We start from the raw sequence: 10,220 nt of genomic DNA, 5'->3' as shown, positions 1-10,220 counted from the left end.
ATTGGCCCGAGAGAAAAGTGTACATAGGAGCTAATCTTAGCCCGGAGGTAAAACATAAATTGATTGAATTTTTAAAAGCTAATGCAGATTTTTTTGCTTGGTCCCATTCTGACATGACAAGGATACCACCGGAAGTCATGACCCATAAATTGAATGAAGATCCATCATATCCTCCAGTCAAGCAAAAGAAAAGAAAGCAAGGAACTTTCAAAAATAAGGTGATTCAAGAAGAAGTTCAAAAATTGCTAAAAATTGGTTCAATTCGTGAGGTAAAATATCCTAACTGGTTAGCTAATACTGTTGTGGTTCCTAAGAAGAACGGTAAGTGGCGAGTCTGTGTAGATTACACAGACCTTAATAAAGCATGTCCAAAAGATTCTTTTCCTTTACCGCACATAGATCAATTAATTGATGCTACTGCAGGGCATGAGCTATTAAATTTTTTAGATGCATATTCAGGCTATAATCAAATCAAGATGGATCCAGGAGATGAAGAAAAAACTTCTTTCATAACAGACAGGGGGACTTACTGTTATAAGGTAATGCCCTTTGGTCTTAAGAATGCAGGTGCAACGTATCAGAGGTTAGTTACCCAAATGTTTCAAGAACATTTAGGTAAGATCATGGAGGTATATATAGATGATATGCTAGTTAAGACTCAACATTCAGAAGATCATATATCGCACCTGTCTGACACGTTTAAAATTTTACGAAAATATAATATGAAGTTGAATCCAGAAAAATGTGCATTTGGTGTGGCATCAGGTAAGTTTTTAGGTTTTCTTGTTTCTAACCGTGGTATTGAAGTGAATCCTGCATAGATTAAGGCCATTGAAGAAATCCCTTATATACTTTCAAACAAGAAAGAGGTTCAAAGACAAACAGGAAGAATCACAGCTTTGGGAAGGTTCATTTCTAAATCATCGGAAAAATGTTTCAAATTCTTCTCGGCCCTTAAGAAGCAGGATCATTTTGAATGGGATGAGGAGTGTCAACAAGCACTTAGGGATTTGAAAACATACTTGTCAAATCCACCTTTGCTAGCAAAACCAAAGGCCGGGGAGAAACTTTTCATCTACCTTACTGTTTCAGAAGTTGCGGTAAGCGCAGTTTTGGTTCGAGAAGAGCAGGGTAAACAGTCTCCTATCTATTATGTTAGCGAATCTTTGTTAGATGCAGAGACACGGTATCCGCAATTGGAAAAACTAGCACTTGCTCTAATCATGGCATCTAGGAAGTTAAGACCATATTTTCAATGTCATCCCATTGTTGTAGTGACTGCATACCCCTTACGTAATATATTGCATAAACATGAATTGTCAGGGAGGTTAGCTAAATGGGCTATAGAGCTAAGTGAATATGAAATCACGTACCTACCTAGAACAGCAATAAAATCTCAGATATTAGCTGATTTCGTAGCTGACTTTAGCCAAGGGATGCAGTTAGAAGCAGAAAAAGAAGTACAAATACTTAATGGGGCTAATCCAGGAACATGGACCTTATTTACGGATGGCTCATCTAACGTAAAAGGTGCAGGATTAGGAATTGTTTTAGTACCACCTACGGGTGGAACTATTAGGAAAGCTATTAAATGTCATTCCATAACTAACAATGAAGCGGAGTATGAAGTTGTGATTGCAGGTCTAGAATTGGCACGAGAACTTGGTATAAATCAAGTAGTGATCAAAAGTGATTCGCAACTCGTGGTTAATCAAATGTTGGGGACTTACACAGCTAGGGAAGCAAGGATGCAACAGTACTTGGAAAAGGTACGGGAACTGATAAAGCAATTCCAAACTTGGAAGGTCATACAAATATCAAGGGATGAAAATGTTGAAGCAGATGCCTTAGCTAATCTCGCATCCGCAGCTGATGTGGCAAATGATTTAAACGCTTCAGTTATACATTTATTTCATTCAGTTCTCGAACCTGATAAGAATAAGGTAAATTTAAATAATTTAACTTGGGACTGGAGAAACGAAATTGTTGCTTTTTTACAGCATGGAGCCGTCCCTGATAACAAGAAACAAGCGCATGCACTTCGAAAAAAGGCTGCTCGTTACTGTTTAAAACAGGGGAACCTTTATCGTAAAATGTTCGGTGGTCCCTTAGCAAGATGCCTCAGACCTTCTCAAAAGGAGTATGTAATGAGGGAAATACATGAGGGGCATTGCGGGAATCACGCAGGAGGAAGATCACTGGTGAGAACCTTGATTAGAGCAGGGTACTATTGGCCTAAAATGGGAGAAGAAGCGGAAAGTTTCGTGGCTAAATGTGATAAATGCCAGAGGTATGGTAACAATATGCACATGCCAGCAGAATTATTACATCCAATCATTGCGCCGTGGCCATTTATGAAATGGGAAATGGATATAGTAGGACCATTACCTCAAGCAAAAGGACAGGTAAAGTTTCTTCTCGTACTTACCAATTATTTCACTAAATGGGTAGAGGCAGGAGCATTTAAACAGGTGCGAGAAAAAGAAGTTAAAGATTTTATTTGGCGAAATATCATCTGCCGATTTGGTGTACCAAAGGAAATTGTATGCGACAATGGCCCTCAATTTATCGGAGCTCAAGTCACAGAGTTTTTTGAGAGTTGGCAAATTAAAAGGATTACATCTACACCTTATCACCCAGTGGATAACGGGAAAGCAGAATCAACGAACAAAGTCATAATCAACAATTTGAAGAAACGTTTAGAAGAGTCAAAGGGTAATTGGCCTGAAGTGTTACCTGGAGTTTTATGGGCATATAGCACGACAACAAAGACGAGCACAGGTGAAACCCCTTTCTCTTTAGTTTATGGAGCTGAAGCACTAATCCCGGTTGAAATAGGAGAACCAAGCACAAGATTCTCACAAGCAACACAAGAGTCTAATGATGAAGAGATGCGGGTCAATTTGGATCTACTGGAAGGCAAGAGAGAAGCTGCATTAATAAGAATGGCAGCACAAAAACAAGTGATCGAACGATATTACAACAGGAAAGCACGCCTGAGATACTTCAAAATTGGGGACTTCGTGCTTAAAATGGTTTTTCAATCTACAAAGGCAGCCAACGCGGGTAAACTAAGTCCAACCTGGGAAGAACCCTACAGAGTTCGAGATATTGCAAGAAAAGGAGCATACGAGTTGGAAACAATGGACGGGAAGGTGCTTCCTTCACATTGGAATGCAGTTCATTTAAAGAGATACTACTTCTAAGGAAAAACCCACGGTCAGGTATCACCATGTTAAATTATATTTTTTGAATTGTTAAAATTTTACTAACAATTTTAGATGATAAGCAAAACGCTAACCCATACTAAATGATGAGTCACGACCTGTAAGGCAAAATGGAATAAACTAAAATTCCTAGCCCAGGGTTACAATTATTCTGATAGAAGTATACACGGGTTAAGCAGTCTTCATCTATAATCGCACCCCCGAGTCCCATATGTATTTCCTTTTCAGGAAAAGGACCAGGTGAAGGAGACTACCAACTGCTCGAGGCTTCATACTTCAACACTCAAACACTTGGGGGACTACATAGTATATACAGTCACGTGTATAAAAAAGGCAAAGAAGATTTAAATCAAGCCTAGAAGAATCAAGTACGCAGTGAAAGTTACGAAGTCATGGCATTCATCATAGTATCTTTCCCATGAGAACAATGGAGTCATCATAGTATTCTTTCCCATGAGAACAATGGAGTCATCTCTCAAACTCTTCCTAATGTTCTGGAGCTAAAAGGACCATGTACCAAAACGGTTAGGGTAAAGACTATGTACTAAAACGGGTTATAAGGAAAAACCCTGTATCTATTGTTCTTCTTTTGTATAAATCTGTTACAAGAAAAATAGTTACGAGAAAGTTATAGATGTAATTCAAATACATGTAAAATATTACTCAAAACTTGTCAAGGTTCAGAATAAAAACTTGTCAAAGTTATTGCAAAAAGCATGTGTGTTCCTATTTCTTTTATCGTATTATAAACACCATTATGAAGTTGAGACATCTTCTTCATTAAGTGTCAAAATATAAAAGGGCCCTCTTTTATAAAATTCATGTTATTTAGTCATGGGATTAACAGAAGCGTTTTTCAAAGAACAAAAATGCAGACTATTCTTTAAGTCCTTGAAAATAAAACGCAAGAATAGAACAGACAGAAGTTTAATGATAATAAAAACTTCTTAATATTTAAAACTAAAGACTAAGTATAAACTTAGTCATCGAATTGTTTATACAAAATGCCCCATAACAAGACTTGGGGACTTGTACTTCTAAAAATTAACCCTCAAGTGATAGCCAAGGGTTTGATTACAAAAACTCTCAAATGAATCCAAGAACTTTAAACACAGTTTTCCAAACAGGTACCTGCAAAAAGGGAATTTAAAACAGATGTAAATTTTTTTCACTAAGAGGAAAGGACTGAAGAAGGATCATCAGCGGGCTCAGCTGGAATAGAAGCGGGTTGATTTTCAACCGCAGCAATTGGAGTATCAATAGACGAAGTTTCAACTTGACTTGCAACAAGAGGCACGGTTGAGCTTGAAGAGGGTGCATCACCCGAGGCAATTTTAGTGTTCATGGGGACTTCTACTGCAGAAGTTTCAGCCAAGGGAACCTCACTCACCGAAACTTCACCCACGGGAACTTCAGCTTCGAAAACTTCAATCGCGGGTGAAGGGAAGTCCAGTGGTTGTTGAGCTTTTTCAATAGTCTCCATCACCTTAGCTAACTCTGACTCCAGATTAATGTTTTCTTGGCCAGCTTCAACTAAGGCATCACGACGAGAGTTCAGAAAAGCCCAGCTTACATCAACTGCAACCTTATCTTCAAGAAGCTCGTAATCTCTTTCCCAAACAACAATTTCATTCTTGAGACCTTCATTTTCATCCAAGGCTGAGTTGTAAGAAGCTTGGAGAGAGGCATGAGATTTTTCCAAGGCCTGCACCTTGTCTTCAGAAGTTCGCAGATCTTCCTGTGTCTGAGTCAAATTCTGTATCAAATCTCCAGCATAAACTTCTTGACTTAAAAGAGCTCTCAACTCTCTAATCTCCTCACTTGCCTTAGATAATTTCTCTAAGAAAGAAGACTCGAGACGCTCTCTTTCTTTCTCTGCCTGACTTGAAGAAGCCTTGGCAACCGCAAGCTCTGAGGTTAATGCTCTTATCTGCTGTTCCAGGTTATTCTTGTTCTCTTGCAAATCTTCTATAGTAATTTGAGCACTATCAAATTGCTCCTTCCAATTATCTGCTTCCAACTGAAAGTCACGAGCCTCCCTCTCTGAATCAAGAACAGCCTTTTCAGAGTCACGTGCCACCTTCTCTAATAAAGAAACTCTGCTCATCAGCTCTGTACCAATGAGGTTGGCCTGAAAATAATAAGGGAGGAAAATAAGAATTCTAGAGAAAAATTTTGCAAAGTAAAGAAAGAAGGAAAATACCTTCAAAGTAGCATGAACTATGTCGTTCATCAAAGTCAGACAGCTATGGCTATTTATTTTTTCTTTCTCAATTGGGCCAATTAAGGGCTCAAGCCAAATATCTGCCTGACCAGATTTCCTCAAAAGGATGTTGTTAGCAGGAACTTCGATAGTCACGCTCCTCATAGCAATACTTCTACTTGTAGAACCCACTTCTGTATTATGAACAGTAGAAGGAGGAGCTGTAGAAGAAGTGAAAATAGTAGGTGGAACAGGTACGGAAGCAGATGGAGCAGGTAAGGAGGGAACCAAAGGCACGGCAGAAGAAGGAAGAGAAAAAATTGAAGATGTGGGAGTTGAAGAGGAAGATAGGGGAGGTTCATCCAAAACAGGTCCTAACTCACCACTCTCAAAACCACTAACGAAAAGCTGGTTAATCGATTCATGAGTGTCAAGAGGGGTGATAAAGTCATCATCGGAGACAAGATTAATAGGCCCGGTAGGAGAAAGATGAGATGAAGTTTCAGTTTCGTCAGAGATGATACGTCTCCTAAATCTTGGCCTTGTCACCAAGGAACCATCCTCCTCTTCTTCCTCGGAGTCATCTTCTTCAATGGTTTTTCTTTTCAAGAGTATATCCTGAGCCCTCTCTAAAGAAATTCGAGTTCCTGAAGAGGAACGAGAGGCCGCAACTGCTTCAGCAGTAACACCTCGAATAGCAAATCCTGACAAAGAGAAGGTTGAAAGTTAAAGCAATAAAGGGAAAAATTTTACATATGAGAAAGACAAAAACTCATACCGTGAGTCTTTACTTTCCAACCGTGACGAATGGAAATAAATTTCCAAGACCTAGCCTCCATAGGCGCGATCTTCAACAGTTTATCTACCCAACCACGAAAATTGGAAACGTTCTCCACAACTCCCATGGTTGCTAATAATAATAATAATAATAATAATAATAATAATAATAAAGTTAAAGGAATTGATAAACTTGAAAGAAAAAGGCACGAGAGAGATGAGAGACTTACGTGCAAAGTTCCACTTCTCAGGGAAGGGAATGTCTTATTCACCCACTAAACCAACTGTGGGGCAGCAACAAATCGGGCATACCAGCCACGATCCTTATCATCTTCTGGGCTTTCCAAAACCCTCTTACTCCTAGCCACTAAGGTAAAGACGCCATTACGAAAAAGTCTAGGGAAGTATAGATGAATTAGGTGAGGGAAGGTGAAATTAACGTCTGCCAAATTGGCCAGATGTCTTAAACAAGCAACAAGCCTCCATACCAGTGGGCCAATCTATGCTAAACAAACTTTGAAGAAGCGACAGAAATCGAGAATCACTGGATCAATAGCTTGTTTAAAACCAAGAGTAAAAGGGTTTGTGTAAACAAAAGAAAGTCCAGTCATATAGGAGGTAATTCTTTGATTTGGATTGGGGATTACAATGGGAAAATCGTTACTCCAGTGACAATATTTGCAGACTATGGAAGCTAAAATCTCTGTAATCAAAGTGGGGTAAGCATCGGTACGATCTAGACCAGAAACTTGGGTTTGAAGTGATTGTCTATCATGGTGAAAAGATAAATCGTTAGGGACTATCTCTTCTACCAAGGGCTCCTGTAATGGTTCAGAGGCCTCCTTGCTCTTAGAAGATGATTTTTGGGTAAAAGAACCTCTAGTTCTAGAGGAAGAACCAGGGCTAGGAGAAGGCATGGCAGAACCGCCACCGCGAGAGGATCCTAAGCTACGAAGTCTCCCACCCCTTCTATGTCTAACAGGGGCATTGGGAAAATTATCTAAAATAGAAACTCTCTTAGGGTTAGGGTTCGAAGAAGACATGATGATGAAGAAGAAGAAGTAAACAGAGATTTGCACAGTTTAAATGTTCGAGAAAAAAAGTTTTATGTGGTAAAAGGTGAACGGTAGAATTGTATTTATACTGATGGGTAACCGTCAAAAGTAAAAATGCAGTAATGGAAGGGTCACAATAATGGTAACTGGTACTTCATGAACAGTGGAGCCGAAAAGAAAGCCTGAGAAAGTGTTGTAAAACTGCGGAACCAATAAGAAGATAACACGTGTCTAAAGCATTAAATGGGAGTGATAATTGAAGCGTTAACTCTGTCAGAGCATTAATGGTGACAAAAATTCTCCTTTAATGAATTTCACTTCCCAAATATTCAAACTGGTCAATAAATGGAAAGTGGGGGGACTATCTGTATTGGGAAAAATTGTATTTATATGTATATGGTGACATGTCATGACACGTAGACTGGTTAAACAGTCAAGGAATTAAGGTTGGTTAACAGATACGAGCAACAGCAGATACAAACAAGTTAAATGGAGAAGGCACGAGCAGTCATACAAGTAATTCAACGCTCGTACCTATTCAAGACATTTAAAGGTCAAAGATCGTGAAGAGTCAAAGGAATGAATCTGACAGCAAAAAAGAGCCCAGATACAGCATTTAATGAGTATTAAATACTGGAAACGTTAGAGAATATGTATTTAACGTATATGATTGCATAACGTAACATTTAAAGTCATTAATTGTCCATAATTGTCTTATTATAACAAAGGTAAAGTCTGTATTCCCAAAATGGCTATAAAAGGGAAAGTCACAAACAACTGTAAGGAGGGAAAAAAAACACTATTGGAATATACTTTGATTTACTTGCTTTCTGATCATATTACTCACAAATTTCTTTCTTTATATACTCTTTTTCGATTATCAATAACCCGTGTTCTTCTAAATTCAAGCTTTGACCTAAAATTTAATTTTTGGCTAAACAATAATGACATGGCACTGTACAAATTTCAAAGCATTTAGCTTATTATTTATGAGAAAAAAGAGAGCATATTACCTATCAAGTATTCTGGTAAAGTGAGGTATAGTTTTGACTAGTGCTTCTTTGCAACAATTTTTGTTCACTTCCATTAGAAGGAACATTCTTGTCATTAATGTTTATTAGGAATATTACTAAAAGACAATGTTTATTAAGAGTAATATGTCTTGATGCATTATTCTAAGGCCACAAAGGATACAAGGCCTACTGCGAAAGAGCCAGAGCCATTATTTTCTTAAGCAACTTACAAACTTGATTATGTTAGCAACATCCTTTAGCGTGAGAAGAAAGTTTTTGTAGAAAAGATGGCCAAAATTTTACGGTATAGCCAGTTTTCGGACTGGTCAATCAAAAATAGTCAGCGTTTACCAAGTCAATAAAAAATAGCCACCATTTTGCTGCAATAGAGACCGGTCCAGCATAATATACTGGAGTTTCGGTGCACTTGTGTATGAACTCCAGCATAGTATGCTGGACCGGTATACTTTGCTGGCTCTAGTATAATATACTGGAGACTGTAGCACTGGTGCTCCAAACTCCAGTATATTATACTGGACCATTATACTTGCTGGAACTCCAGTATATTATGCTGGAGTTCTAGTGTATTTATGCTGGAACTCCATCATATTATGCTGGAGTTCCAGCATACTATCCTGGAACTCCAGTATAATATGCTGGAGTTCAAGTATACTTATGCTGGAACTCCATCATAATATACTGGAGTATTTTCCAGGTTTTGAACAGTGTTTTCGCTCAGATTTATCTTTACATAAAAAGTGGCTAAATTTCGATTACTTTTGAAATTGGGCTATTTTTGAACGACCAATTGTAAATCTGGCTACTTTTAAAAATCACGCGAAAAGGTGTAGTGCAAATGACACCAGGTAGCCACTTTTAAGCATATTTATTAAAATATATTCACAGGTTACAATGTATTTAAAGATTAGCCAATTTCGCTCAAACTTCAGGGCACGGCGTCCTAGAGTTCAAACCTCAAAGTTCAAACTTCTTGACATCGTGTCCTAAGTTTCGAAAATTATGTCCAGAATTTCGAATCTTATGTCTTGAATTTTAAACTAGCAGTATCAATTCAGGTCACTTAGTCCTGAATTTCAAATTCACAGCTCAAAAATTCAGAATACTTGGTCCTGAAGTTTCGGTGAGTATGCTAATCTTTAAAGACATTGTAAACTGTGAATATATTTTAAACAACATGCTTAAAAATGACTATTGCTGCACTTCGACGAAGATGTACTTCAAAGATTATTGAGAGTATATAGGTATTGAACGCTTCATTTTTTGTGTGTGCGTGTATATATATATATATATATATATATATTCCTTCTTTGTAAACCATTTCCCTTATTTTTCTGAGTTTTCTTAATTGGAGGATTAGTCTTATTTTACCTTATTTATTAAATTTTATTAAACATTAATGACTTAATTTCATAAGCTACAAAAAGTCCTTTGGTTTATCCGTTACTCAAAAATATATTTCAATAATCTCATGTGCTTATTCAAAATTTTATAAAAAATTATTTGGAATACACATGCAACGCTCGTGTCCTGAAACTAGTATTATTATAAAAGTGGGAAGCCCTAAACTAAAAAATCAAATTACTAAAATGTCTTCTTTAAGGACTTAATTATCCTTCCGTGTATAAACTAAACTCTATACACTAAATCATCTACTATATAAGTAAAGGACACTGACGAATATATGATCTATTTAAAACTTTATTAAAATTGAATAAGCAATTGTTCCATCATAAATACTATATCCAAATCAAAATTCATGGTTAATAGTATATATCCCAACACCTATGCTTATGAAAAGCACAGAGTTTGTCATCATCATAAATGGAGAATTTGTTGGCCCAAGCAAAGTTTGTTTTGATGATTGACAAAGGAACTCAAGCATGAACCAGGTCCACACACACTGGACACAGACACGGGCAAATTA

Source organism: Nicotiana attenuata, unplaced genomic scaffold (genome assembly GCF_001879085.1).
Source record: "Nicotiana attenuata strain UT unplaced genomic scaffold, NIATTr2, whole genome shotgun sequence".
Classification (NCBI taxonomy): Eukaryota; Viridiplantae; Streptophyta; class Magnoliopsida; order Solanales; family Solanaceae; genus Nicotiana; species Nicotiana attenuata.
This window is presented reverse-complemented; position numbering follows the sequence as displayed.